Here is a 15,224-nt window from a genome sequence, read left to right on the forward strand (position 1 = left end):
TAAATATATTTCATATTCTCAGAACCCAACAGGACCATGATAGTTTGTTGGGGACGTGGACACCAAGGAACGTGAAACTCCCGACTCGCTCCACTACAGCCCCATCGATGTGAATGGGGGCGTGTTCGGCCCTCCTTTTCTTGTAGTCCACGATCAGCTCCTTTGTCTTTCTCACATTGAGGGAGAGGTTATTGTCCTGGCACCACACTACAGGTCTCTGACCTCCTCCCTATAGGCTGTCTCATCGTTGTCGGTGATCAGGCTTACCACTGTTGTGTGGTCAGCAAACTTAATGATGGTGTTGGAATCGTGCTTGGCCACTCAGTCGTGAGTGAACTGGGAGTACAGGAGGGAACTAAGCACACACCCCTGAGGCCCCCCCGCGTTGAGGATCAGCGTGGCAGATATGCTGTTGCCTACCCTTACCACCTGGGGGTGGCCCGTCAGGAAGGCCAGGATCCAGTTGCAGAGGGAGGTGTTTAGTCCCAGGGTCCTTAGCTTAGTGATGAGCTTTGTGGGCACTATGGTGTTGAACACTGAGCTGTAGTCAATGAACAGCATTCTCAAATACAGTTGAAGTCAGAAGTTTACATACACCTTAGCCAAATACATTTAAACTCAGTTTCACAATTCCTGACATTTAATCCTAGTAAAAATTCCCTGTTTTGGTCAGTTAGGATCACCACTTTATTTTAAGAATGTGAAATGTCAGAATAATAGTAGAGAGAATGATTTATTTCAGCTTTTATTTCTTTCATCACATTCCCAGTGGGTCAGACACTCAATTTGTATTTGGTAGCATTGCCTTTAAATTGTTTAACTTGGGTCAAATGTTTCGGGTAGCCTTCCACAAGCTTCCCACAATAAGTCGGGACGAATTTTGGACCATTCCCCCTGACAGAGCTAGTGTAACTGAGTCAGGTTTGTAGGCCTCCTTGCTCACACACACGTCACCTCAGAATTCTCAGTGTTGAGTCAAGGAGGGCACGTTCCCTCAACATGGATGAGTTTGTGAAACATTTAGCCAGTTCTCACCGGAACCGCAGAATTATGCTGTTTTAAATCTACCTAGGATAATTAACTTAGGTGGTCCCTCTGGTCATGATTAAAACCTGCACTGTGTACTAGCTAGTACACTGACATTCTAAAATGATCAATCCAAAGGGTATCATGTCACACAGATTTCATTTGGTCTTGATTAGGCGAATTGTCTTTGCTATTAGTTAACAGAATATATCTGAGCATATCTGAGCATAAATATGATACTGTACGTTTGTAATATTGATGGACACCAAAATTATTTGTATTTTTCAACTCCGTTTCTGCTTGATACCCGGTATGCCAAATTGCAGTGTGTTTTTTGTAAATGTACTATTTTAAATAAATAAACTATGTAATTTATGTAACACACAAATGCATCTCATCTCCTTGGTGCTTGAGCTTCGTTTTCTGAAACCATTTTGGATGTTCTACACTCAGATTATATATTCATGACAACAGAGTGACCTTAAGTCTCTCCAAAATGTGAATACTGTGTGTGTGTGTGTGTGTGTGTGTGTGTGTGTGTGTGTGTGTGTGTGTGTGTGTGTGTGTGTGTGTGTGTGTGTGTGTGTGTGTGTGTGTGTATGTGTGTGTGTGTGTGAGAGAGAGAGAGAGAGAGAGAGAGAGAGAGAGAGAGAGAGAGAAAGAAAGAAAGAAAAATAAAGAAAAATAAAGAAAGAAAGAAAGAAAGAAATTGAGCTTCAGTTCCAAGGTAGAGACACTAACTATTCATGCTAAAGAATTCTAGTGAAGTAACCCTTTTGGACCACACTATCTGTCACATTGAAGAACTCTGGGTTAAGTCAATTATCACTTCTATCTCTAATCAGCAATCATAGGATTCATTCATGCTCCTTAGATGCCAGGTTAGGGTTACACACACTCATTTTATGTCATGGTCAATGGACCCCCCTTCCCACCCGAACTCTAGTTCCACCACTGCATATCAAGTACATCCCTTCTTAGTTGGTTTGATTGGTTGTACTTCGAGTATCTAAGTGGTAAAACAGAGGTGTAATGGTATGAAGCACAAAGACATGGCAGTAGAGAACGTGGTGTAGCCTCCACTTCCTATAGTGGAGAAGTTGATGTTCTTGCCCGAGACGCGCCAGCCCACCACGACGGTTACCAGCACCGCCAGGTTCCTCTCGCCGGCCAACCATCTCCTTGCCGTATACTCGGTGGTCATCACAGCCACCGTATCAGCCGTACCTTCATGGGCCATTAGGGCGGTGGCCTCCTGGGAGCTGTTGTTGTGGACGAGCACAACGGGGGCGTTGAATATCTTTTCCTTGAAGGTGCAGTTGCCACGCTGCAGCAGGGCCACCCAGTGTCCTGTCCGGGGGGAACCAGTAAGTGTGTTTAGGGGTCACAGCCCTGGCGTTCCACCACTCCATGATTCGGTGCAGGTGCAATCGCGATTCCTTTCCGCTTCAATTGTGGTGAATTGTAGCCATACAAGCCATCGTCCTTGGTTGCAGTTTGAGTTGGATTGCCTATGGTGTCAAGTACGGTGGCATTGACCGCAGCCCTAACATAGTCTCCCTTGCTGATGGGCAGAACTAGCACCAACAAGAGAATGGGGAGATAGCTGCATTGCATTGCTGCGGTCCACATCTGGGCATCTGCTGAATGTGATGGGGCCCATGGACTTGACTGTGTTTGCTGTTGGTCAGATGGTGTTATTCACAGAGCGGTTGTGTTCTGTTCTACTGGCAGGCAGGCAGGAGGGATGAGAGAGAGAGAGAGAGAGAGAGAGGGAGAGAGAGAGAGAGAGAGAGAGAGAGAGAGAGAGAGAGAGAGAGAGAGAGAGAGAGAGAGAGAGAGAGAGAGAGAGAGAGAGAGAGAGAGAGAGAGAGAGAGAGAGAGAGAGAGAGAGAGAGAGAGAGGGGATCTCTTTACATAACCCAGCCGCACTGTGGTGATTCACCCACATTATGTCAGATGGAGCTCATCACTATGTTTGTTTATCTCTCTCTCTCTCTCTCTCGCTCTGTCTCTTTGTCTCTATGACTCTCTTTTTCTCTCTCTCGCTTAATCTCTTTTTCTCTCTTTCCCTCCGTCAATCTTTCTTTCTCTCACACGCCCACTCTCATTCGTACAGACTATGTTGTCTCTCACCGTCATAACAGACCACATTTGATTCCAAATCCACATGATAATGTGATCTAAAACTCACATCTGTCTGTTTGTTCACATACCGGGTTTCGGGTTTCGACAAAACGCCACACAAACACATCTCATCATATTCGGATCACAGTTTGAACACAAGCATGGATTTAAATGTTTTTTTATAAACAGTGTTTTTATTTATTTAAAAGGGTCAGTGAACTGACATCCAAGCTTCATCATATTGATGATTACTACTCATAATGGGCACAGTGTGATATTGACAGAACATCAAGGGATAAGAAGGCTGATGTCTGTATTTGTACCTGTTTGTTGTTGTAGGAGAGATGCGGACCGGAGCATGTAGGCCTTAGTTAGAAGCAGGGTCAGGGGTGAAGCAAGGTCAAAGTTGATGCAGGTTCAGGCTATCTATTTCCATAGATTTATAGGTAGGCCTAAGTGGACTGATGTCAAAGCCAGATATCTAGTCTTGTGCTACATTGGAAAAGCACACATACTCTAGGCAGTAGGCCTACATACAGTAGGCAGTAGGCCTACATACAGTAGGCCTAATACAAACATTTGCCCACTCAAAAAAGTCCCCCACTCATGATGATGCATGATCAATGATTACACTGGACGCACTGTCTCAAGGACATAAACTGTTGGTATTTGCCAAATGGTGCAATGTTGACATAGCACCCAGGGATGAGAAGGCTGACCTCAGTATGTGTACCTGTTGGTTACTGTTGGTTACTGTAAGAGCCAGGGTTGGAGTCAATTCAAATTGAAGTAATTTAATTCAGGAAATTATTTGAATATAAACTTCGTAAATTAAACAACTTTTTTAATAAATAGCTTATCCTTTTCAGTTGTTTGACAAATCATTGAAAATAAATGCACTTTTTTTCCATTATTGAATTTGAATTTCAGTTTACTTCCTGAATGTGCTCAACCCTGGTAGGACCGATGCTAACCTAAGAGAGTGAAGCTGGGCCAAGGGGTGAGGCAAGGTAAGAGTTGAGTTAGGGTGAGGCACAGACACAGACACAGACACCCTGGCATGAGAACTGATGAAAGAGTTCCAAGTGTTCTGTTGGAACCCAAACATTCCAAATGTTCTGAGGGTTCTGTTGGAACCCAACCCCCTACAGATGTGTTGAGCTGGGCAGAGAATAAATAATTCATCATCGTATTATCTCATGTTACGGCCCTGTCATTGATAGTCATGTAGTGTAAGACTCTCTGAGGATAAAACCGAGGGAAGGAGGGATGGAAGGAGAGAGGAGGAATGGAGGGAGGCAGAGAGGGATTTAGGAGGTAGTTTGAGAACAGAGGCTGTGTCATGGCCCATAATGCCACCTTTTCCCTGCACCCTCCCTTCTCTCTTTTTCTCTCATTATCTCTCAAACAAACAAAAAAATGAACAGAAAAAAGAGAAGAAAATCACACATGTACACACACACACGTGCACACACACACAAACCAACACGCGCCACGAGGGGTGATGTAAGGGAAGACTTGGAACTCAGTGTCCCAACAGACTCTATGCATACTGCCCCTCAAAGGAATGAATACATGTATTCAACTCTCTTTCTCTGTCTTTCTCTCTCACTCTGCACAAAGAATCTGCAGAAAGGGGAAAACAAGTGACAATTCTCCCTGGTGTTCTTGGAGAATCATCCTACCCTAACCCTAGCTTCATGTTCACACCTCGGTTTAACCCTGACCGCAGCCATTTCCCTAACCCTAGCTTCATGTTCACACCTCGGTTTAACCCTGACCGCAGCCATTTCCCTGAACCCTAGCTTCATGTTCACACCTCGGTTTAACCCTGACCCCAGCCATTTCCATAACCCTAGCTTCATGTTCACACCTCGGTTTAACCCTGACCCCAGCCATTTCCCTAACCCTAGCTTCATGTTCACACCTCGGTTTAACCCTGACCCCAGCCATTTCCCTAACCCTAGCTTCATGTTCACACCTCGGTTTAACCCTGACCCCAGCCATTTCCCTAACCCTAGCTTCATGTTCACACCTCGGTTTAACCCTGACCCCAGCCATTTCCCTAACCCTAGCTTCATGTTCACACCTCGGTTTAACCCTGACCCTAGCCATTTCCCTAACCCTAGCTTCATGTTCACACCTCGGTTTAACCCTAACCCCAGCCATTTCCCTAACCCTAGCTTCATGTTCACACCTCGGTTTAACCCTAACCCCAGCCATTTCCCTAACCCTAGCTTCATGTTCACACCTTGGTTTAACCCTAACCCCAGCCATTTCCCTAACCCTAGCTTCATGTTCACACCTCGGTTTAACCCTAACCCCAGCCATTTCCCTAACCCTAGCTTCATGTTCACACCTCGGTTTAACCCTAACCCCAGCCATTTCCCTAACCGTAGCTTCATGTTCACACCTCGGTTTAACCCTAACCCTAGCCATTTCCCTAACCCTAGCTTCATGTTCACACCTTGGTTTAACCCTGACCGCAGCCATTTCCCTAACCCTAGCTTCATGTTCACACCTTGGTTTAACCCTGACCCCAGCCATTTCCCTAACCCTAGCTTCATGTTCACACCTCGGTTTAACCCTAACCCCAGCCATTTCCCTAACCCTAGCTTCATGTTCACACCTCGGTTTAACCCTAACCCTAGCCATTTCCCTAACCCTAGCTTCATGTTCACACATTGGTTTAACCCTGACCGCAGCCATTTCCCTAACCCTAGCTTCATGTTCACACCTTGGTTTAACCCTGACCCCAGCCATTTCCCTAACCCTAGCTTCATGTTCACACCTCGGTTTAACCCTAACCCCAGCCATTTCCCTAACCCTAGCTTCATGTTCACACCTCGGTTTAACCCTGACCCCAGCCATTTCCCTAACCCTAGCTTCATGTTCACACCTCGGTTTAACCCTGACCCCAGCCATTTCCCTAACCCTAGCTTTATGTTCACACCTCGGTTTAACCCTGACCCCAGCCATTTCCCTAACCCTAGCTTCATGTTCACACCTCGGTTTAACCCTGACCCCAGCCATTTCCCTAACCCTAGCTTCATGTTCACACCTCGGTTTAACGCTGACCCCAGCCATTTCCCTAGCCCTAGCTTCATGTTCACACCTCGGTTTAACCCTGACCCCAGCCAATTCCCTAACCCTAGCTTCATGTTCACACCTCGGTTTAACCCTGACCCCAGCCATTTCCCTAACCCTAGCTTCATGTTCACACCTCGGTTTAACCCTGACCCCAGCCATTTCCCTAACCCTAGCTTCATGTTCACACCTCGGTTTAACCCTGACCCCAGCCATTTCCCTAACCCTAGCTTCATGTTCACACCTCGGTTTAACCCTGACCCCAGCCATTTCCCTAACCCTAGCTTCATGTTCACACCTCGGTTTAACCCTGACCCCAGCCATTTCCCTAACCCTAGCTTCATGTTCACACCTCGGTTTAACCCTAACCCCAGCCATTTCCCTAACCCTAACCCTAGCCTCAGCCCTAACCCTCAACCCTCAACCCTTAACCCTTCCTGTCAAACGTATTCCTTTTTCTGTTTTCCTTCCTCAAACAGAATACAGTACATTAACACTAGTTAGGTAACTAAATGAATGAAACATGTTTTCAAATCAAATCACATGTTATTGGTCACATATACATATTAGGAGATGTTATTGGTCACATATACATATTAGGAGATGTTATTGGTCACATATACATATTAGGAGATGTTATTGGTCACCTATACATATTAGGAGATGTTATTGGTCACATATACATATTAGGAGATGTTATTGGTCACATATACATATTAGGAGATGTTATTGGTCACATATACATATTAGGAGATGTTATTGGTCACATATACATATTAGGAGATGTTATTGGTCACATATACATATTAGGAGATGTTATTGGTCACCTATACATATTAGGAGATGTTATTGGTCACATATACATATTAGGAGATGTTATTGGTCACATATACATATTAGGAGATGTTATTGGTCACATATACATATTAGGAGATGTTATTGGTCACATATACATATTAGGAGATGTTATTGGTCACATATACATATTAGGAGATGTTATTGGTCACATATACATATTAGGAGATGTTATTGGTCACATATACATATTAGGAGATGTTATTGGTCACATATACATATTAGGAGATGTTATTGGTCACATATACATATTAGGAGATGTTATTGGTCACATATACATATTAGGAGATGTTATTGGTCACATATACATATTAGGAGATGTTATTGGTCACCTATACATATTAGGAGATGTTATTGGTCACATATACATATTAGGAGATGTTATTGGTCACCTATACATATTAGGAGATGTTATTGGTCACATATACATATTAGGAGATGTTATTGGTCACCTATACATATTAGGAGATGTTATTGGTCACCTATACATATTAGGAGATGTTATTGGTCACCTATACATATTAGGAGATGTTATTGGTCACCTATACATATTAGGAGATGTTATTGGTCACCTATACATATTAGGAGATGTTGTTGGTCACCTATACATATTAGGAGATGTTATTGGTCACCTATACATATTAGGAGATGTTATTGGTCACATATACATATTAGGAGATGTTATTGGTCACATATACATATTAGGAGATGTTATTGGTCACATATACATATTAGGAGATGTTATTGGTCACATATACATATTAGGAGATGTTATTGGTCACATATACATATTAGGAGATGTTATTGGTCACATATACATATTAGGAGATGTTATTGGTCACATATACATATTAGGAGATGTTATTGGTCACATATACATATTAGGAGATGTTATTGGTCACATATACATATTAGGAGATGTTATTGGTCACATATACATATTAGGAGATGTTATTGGTCACATATACATATTAGGAGATGTTATTGGTCACATATACATATTAGGAGATGTTATTGGTCACATATACATATTAGGAGATGTTATTGGTCACATATACATATTAGGAGATGTTATTGGTCACCTATACATATTAGGAGATGTTATTGGTCACCTATACATATTAGGAGATGTTATTGGTCACCTATACATATTAGGAGATGTTATTGGTCACATATACATATTAGGAGATGTTATTGGTCACATATACATATTAGGAGATGTTATTGGTCACCTATACATATTAGGAGATGTTATTGGTCACATATACATATTAGGAGATGTTATTGGTCACCTATACATATTAGGAGATGTTATTGGTCACCTATACATATTAGGAGATGTTATTGGTCACATATACATATTAGGAGATGTTATTGGTCACATATACATATTAGGAGATGTTATTGCAGGTGAAGTGAAATGCTTGCCACAGCAAAATGCTTTCCGTTACCCATTGGAACATGATGTACCTCATGTCACATACAGTACATCGCCTACTGCTACACTTCCTGGAAAAGCTACACTTCCCTCGCTGAGCACTGTAGTTAGAGTCACAGTAAAACCTTTTTTTTAAACTCAATATCAAATCATTTCTGGGTGACAATGAAGTACCTTACTGTGATTGTTTTTAATAAAACATTATCGAAAAGAAACAAAAATAGCTTCTTAGCAAAAAGCAATTTCGCAAGCAAGAATTTAGCTAGGACTGTCTGAGAGTGGTCTGAGTGAGGGGCCTAATTGTAGGAGCCTAGTGGTAGGGGATATGCAACCTGACACCAGCTGTTATTGGCAGAGAGGAGGGCAAACTTTCTTTGTTATTGGTCTATTAACTTACACCGCCTGGTGATGTAACCAAAACCCCACCCAGGCAAAACAAGCTGACTTTTCAAACAGCGAAATGGGCAGTATCATTCATTTCACAATATATTATACCAACCTCATAGTGGGGAAATATTTATAAAACACAGGCAAATCAACATTTTCACTGAACTGGCCCTTTAATTGCATCCAAACAGCACCAACAATGGGAGACTGAGTTGACTAAAAGCTCACTTATCAAATATGTATCCTTTAAATATTTTTACTCTGGGTTCTAAGTACTTCCAACGCCTGCAAGTATCAAGGGGCATTATAAGAGCATCTACGGCACTACTTTCTCGCAAGTGTCCACTGTCCTGGCCTACAGAGGCTAGTTGCCAGGCAACCCCAGTCTGTAAGAGGATCAGTACTAGGAAGTGACGGGAAGTTGTTTACTAGTTGTCCTAGTGTGACCTGACCCAGATCATTGGAGAGTTGCTGGACGGGTATGGCAGAGCTTAGAAACAATAACAACAACTGTTTGAATGCAGGATAAGGGACAGGCATAGCTTTCTCTTTGGGGTTTTAGGCTGGGTATCTGTATACTGCTGACGTGAAAACTGATGACGTAAAAAGGGCTTTACAAAATAAATTTCATTGATTGACTGAAAGGAAAATAGATTTTTGGGTAAAACATTTTTAGACTAGATCCTATCATCAAATAGAGATATACTGTGTGTGCATCAAATCATATTTTGTTTTGTGAAATATCACTCTTTCAACACTAGTAGTTCCTGTACTGCACCAGTCAGTCTACTGTAGCAATGCAAAGTTACCATGTTATGTTACCCCTCCATATGTTATGTCACATCATGGTCATGTTATGATGACAACAGACCTCTGATGTCATGTTATGAAGACAACAGGCCTCTGATGTCATGTTATGATGACGTCACAGACACTACAGAACCAGCAGCACAGCCCGAGGAAGGTTCAATGGACTCCTGAGAATGTGCTGAGTATGCACACACACACGCACGCACGCACACACACACACACACACACACACACACACACACACACACACACACACACACACACACACACACACACACACACACACACACACACACACACACACACTCTCTCTCTCCATCCAGAGGAATGTTCTAGACTTCTGACAATGCCATAAGTATGCATTGTACCCCGCATTCACTCTCTCTCTGCCGCTCTCCCGTCCCTCCTAAAAGTAGGCCATCTATATCCATTGGACCGTTGATTTCTCTCTTCACAGACGTACACGCTTACATAAGTACTCAGGCACGGTGGATTACGCAACATATACCCCCCACCCCTTCTACCCCCTTCCTCACACACAGACACATGTCACCCTTGCGCATATATACACAAACCCTCCTTAATATTTCAACAACCCTCCGTCACTGAACATCTATAAAAAGATGTGTACACTGCATTATTAAATGGAGCCAATTCAGAAATGCAAACATGTAGTGTATTCAAGTTTTAAAAAGGCTTATAAAGTTTGAAACCCCACTTTAACATTTCAAACTTGATTTGCCCTAACAAAAAATGTATCAACCACGTAATATTTCACATTTCCTGTTGGGCAAAAGGGGGTGTAATTCAATATTAGGAAGGTGTTCCTAATGTTTTGTATGCTCAGTGCAGGGGTGTCCAACTCATTCCATGGAGGGCCTAGTGTCTGCTGGTTTTTGGTTTTTCCTTTCAATTAAGACCTAGACAACCAGGTGAGGGGAGTTCCTTACTAACCAGTGACCTTAAGTGATCAATTAAGTCTAAGGGAGGAGCGAAAACCTGCAGACACTCAGCCCTCCGTGGAATGAGTTTGACTCAGTGCATTTTCCTGCTGTAAGAAACTGGTCAAACTAAGATAGCAGATCTGTATAGCATGGATGGTTTCCTTGGCAATACTAAAATAGTCATGGACTTGGATTCGGTCATTTTTTAAATGATTATGTTGTTTGACAGATTGTTGTTTTTGCAGAAGGGAGACAATAGCGTGTATGTCAGGGATATTTGAGGATATAGAGGGTGTTCATAGGAAACTATGAATGAGAGAGAGGGGGAGGGGGGGGGTCGGAGAAGAGACGTTTTGTTGACCCCTATTGTTCAGGGCGTGCCACACAACTCATTTAGACAGAGTACAGCCTTAGTGTGATCCTGGCACAATGCTGATTACATCCATTGTAATCCAATCTGGCTACCGTCCAGAGAACATTAGATAAACATTCCAGAACAGTGCAGAGAACGTTTGATGAAAATTCCAGAATGGATGGGGGCGAGGAAGATAAGGGGGTACATAATCCACAATGAAAAGGCTTTACATTTTGATACTGTAGGACTATGGTATTTTAAATCCCTTTTCTATGGTACACAACCCATAGATGGTGAATGGCGGTCAATAATAAGCCCATACTTCAGGCTCTTTAGACCAAGTTCTGCTCTAATTTGCATACGTCTTGTTGAATCCTCCTATTGTCTGTGTTCAATGGCCTTTTATAAACTGGCTGGTTCCAGCCCTGAATGCTGATTGGCCGATAGCCATGGTATATGAGACAGTATAATCTACTTCTATGGTGGGTATGATCTTTCTCAGAAGAGCTTTGGACAAAAGAGGTTCTAGACAGTTTGGGTTAGTTTGGACAATGTTACTCTATTCTTGGAGGACATCTCATGACAATTTTCCATCCCAGTTCCTGGAATAATTAGAATAGGATCTCTCTCTCTGTACTCAATATGTGGACAGTCACCTTAGTGTGAGGACAAAGGCAATATTGTTTCCTGAGCTTGTTATTCAGCAGAAAATCTTTTTATCCTGCAGTGATTTTTTTCACACAAACATAATTTCAATCAGACTTTGTTCCAGTTGTTACATGGTTCTTCGCTGGTAAGACAATCTGGCTAGTGGTTGTGACTGCTACAGGCCTGTTGGTGGGTGTGAAAAACAATCAAGTTTATATGTTACCCCTGCCTTTGCGGTTCGTATCCTATCCTAACTCCCATACATAAAGTCAGTGTATGTATGCATGTGGTGGATAGATTACTCAGATACTAATATAGGCTAACATGAATATGTAAACTGTACATTGATCAATAAACAAGTTATGCTTTTTCTCTCTCACACACACACACAAACGCCCACTCGCTCTCTCTCTCTCTCTCCTCCCCACAGTGGTTAGCCAGAGTAAATGTTAGTGTTGTTACTCAAACTCTCATAATGTGAACTTTGGCTCCCTGTCCAACTCCAGGGCAAGGATTAGTATAAAGAGCTCTAGTGCAGGCGAGTAGAGTGTTGTAGAGAGGGAGGGCCAGGGTCAGGTTAGGAGAAACAGACAGAGGGAGAGAGAGAGATGCAGGGTGAGAAAGAGGGAGAGGGGGTGAGGGATGAGGGGAAAAACAGAGAGAGATAGCGGGATGCAGGGAGAGGGGAAGGGAGAGGGGGTGATGAAAGGGGTGAGGGAAAGAGAGGGATGGAGGGAGAGTCAAGTTATATTTGTCACATGCGCCGAATACAACAGATGTAGACTTTAGCATGAAATGCTTACTTACAAGCCCTTTCCCAGTGAGCATTTTTACAGTGAGTATTAGGGTCAGGAGAAACAGAGAGCGAGAGAGAGAGAGATGGAAGGAGAGAAATAGGGGGTGAGGGGATGAAGGGAAATAGATGGTGTGATAGTTCAGGTTAGGAGAAACAGAGAGAGAGAGAGAGAGAGAGAGAGAGAGAGAGGGATGGATCTGGAGAGAACGAGAGAGGGATGAAGAGAGAGAGAGGGATGCTAACCACGTACTGAGTCATACAAGACTTTCCAACTCCCCTCAAAGCTAATGTACACTTTGATTTGCTGTACGACTGTGTGTGTGTGTGTGTGTGTGTGTGTGTGTGTGTGTGTGTGTGTGTGTGTGTGTGTGTGTGTGTGTGTGTGTGTGTGTGTGTGTGTGTGTGTGTGTGTGTGTGTGTGTGTGTGTGTGCGTGTGTGTCAGAACCTGTCTGACCTTACTGTGCAAACATGCTTCAGTACACATCCCCCGCCCCCCGACCCCAACACACTCTGTAGTTGTATTGACCTGTGATTACATACCACTATCGCAACATTACCTAACTTAACCTCAGTGTTAATGTACACACGTGCTGTACTTTGAACAGATAGCTTTTTAGGTAGGGTACAAAGTCAAACGCATAGTACACACTGTGGACTATCCTTCATCTCAGTGCTTCCTATCATAGCATTAAGAATGTATCCACAAAGAACGCTTATGTGTGTTTTAAATGGCACCCTATTCCCTATATAGTGTACAGGACTCTAGTCAAAAGCTGTGCACTATATAGGGAATAGGGTGCCATTTCAGATGCAACCATGGTCTATACACTTTCAATAGCATTGAGTGCTCTATTACTCCCAATCAGACCATTGAGACACAATTTTCTAATTTTATTAGGATCCCCATTAGCTGTTCCAAAGGCAGCAGCTACTCTTCCTGGTGTCTCCACAAAACACAACATACAGGACATTAATGGACAAGAACATCACAAGGACAGAGCTACATACATTTTAAATACATGACTAGAGGATACAGGATATACTGATTTCCTGTCCAGTGGGATCAACAGTGTGCTATTTTCACACCAAGCCGGTAATACCAGGAAGACCCTTATCAACACATCAACACTCCGTGTGGTTAGGAAACCACTGACAGATAAGATAACAGGAATTACTCATTGAATTTGCTGTGTGTAGTATATCAGTTGTGGTTTGTTGTTGTTGTTGTTGTTGCTGCTGCTGTTGTTGTTGTTGTTGTTGTTGTTGTTGTTGTTGTTATTGTTGCTGCTGACTCACGTGGCCAAAGTAGTTGACCCTGAGGGATAAATAACGTTTTTTAAATTCTCATTGGACTTAACCAAAAAACTGAAGTTTTTATTTCATTTTTTTAGGGAGTAGATAGATTGTGGCTTCCATCAATGTAATTGTCTGCATAATTTGTGTGTTTGTGTCATGAAGCTGGTTGAGAGAATGCCAAGAGTGAGCAAAGCTGTCGTCAAGGCAAAGGGGGGCTACTTTGAAGAACCTAAAATCTAAAATATATTTTGATTTGTTAAAAAAATAAATAATACAAAACAAAACAATAGCCTAAAAAATGAACAACTCTTACAAATCAAGTACAAAGACAACTTTTGTCTTTAAGACAGCCAACCCGAGCCGCCTGCACGCCAGACCTCCACCAGTCTAGTCAATAACTCAACTCTTTGCCCAACACAACTTCCTTCCCATCTTTTTTTTTTGGAAAACAAGAGTTGAATGAAAACACACATACACCTACACATTAACACACATATAAACTTAGGACACTAAAGAGGCCGTTCTACTGACTCTGAAAAACACAAAAAGAAAGATGCCCAGGGTCCCTGCTCATCTGCGTGAACGTGACTTAGGCATGCTGCAAGGAGGCATGAGGACTGCAGATGTGGCCAGGGCAATAAATTACAATGTCCGTACTGTGAGACGCCTAAGACAGCGCTACAGTGAGACCTGTCCTCACAGTGGCAGACCACGTGTAACAACACCTGCACAGGATCGGTACGTCCGAACATCACACCTGCGGGACAGGTACAGGATGGCAACAACAACTGCCCGAGTTACACCAGGAATGCACAATCCCTCCATCAATGCTCAGACTGTCCACAATAGGCTGAGAGAGGCTGGACTGAGGGCTTGTAGGCCTGTTGTAAGGCAGGTCCTTACCAGACATCACCGGCAACAACGTCGCCTATGGGCACAAACCCACCTTCGCAGGACTAGACAGGAATGGCAAAAAGTGCTCTTCACTGATGAGTCACGGTTTTGGCTCACCAGGGGTGATGGTCAGATTCGCATTTATCATCGAAGGAATGAGCATAACACCGAGACCTGTACTCTGGAGCGGGATCGATTTGGCGGTGGAGGGTCCGTCATGGTCTGGGGAGGTGTGTCGCAGCATCATCGGACTTAGCTTGTCACTGCAGGCAATCTCAACGCTGCGCTTTACAGGGAAAACATCCTCCTCCGTCATGTGGTACCCTTCCTGCAGGCTCATCCTGACATGACCCTCCAGCATGACAATGCCACCAGCCATACTGCTCGTTCTGTGCGTGATTTCTTGCAAGAGAGGAATGTCAGTTTTCTGCCATGGCCAGCGAAGAGCCCGGATCTCAATCCCATTGAGCACATCTGGGACCTGTTGGATCGGAGGGTGAGGGCTAAGGTCATTCCCTGCAGAAATGTCCGGGAACTTACAGGTGCATTGGTGGAAGAGT

Source organism: Oncorhynchus mykiss, chromosome 17 (assembly GCF_013265735.2).
Source record: "Oncorhynchus mykiss isolate Arlee chromosome 17, USDA_OmykA_1.1, whole genome shotgun sequence".
In the NCBI taxonomy this organism is placed as follows: domain Eukaryota; kingdom Metazoa; phylum Chordata; class Actinopteri; order Salmoniformes; family Salmonidae; genus Oncorhynchus; species Oncorhynchus mykiss.